The following is a 250-nucleotide window of genomic DNA, read 5'->3' on the forward strand; positions in this document are numbered from 1 at the left end:
GTTATGATCTCGGAGTTGTGGGTTTGAGCTCCGTGCTGAGCACAGAATCTCTCGAGATTCTCTCCTCTCCCTCTCCCTTCATCTCTGCTCCTCCCCTCCTCCTCAAAGTCTCTCTCTTTTTCTTGCTCAATGGATAAATAAAATCTTTTTAAAAATCATGTTAACCATTAAAACATATAATATTATTGGTTCAGTTTTTCTTGGTTTATAGAAACATCTATGTTAATGTGAAAATAAGGAATTTAGAAAA

The sequence above is a fragment of the Phoca vitulina genome, unplaced genomic scaffold (genome assembly GCF_004348235.1).
Source record: "Phoca vitulina isolate PV1807 unplaced genomic scaffold, GSC_HSeal_1.0 scaffold59, whole genome shotgun sequence".
NCBI lineage: Eukaryota > Metazoa > Chordata > Mammalia > Carnivora > Phocidae > Phoca > Phoca vitulina.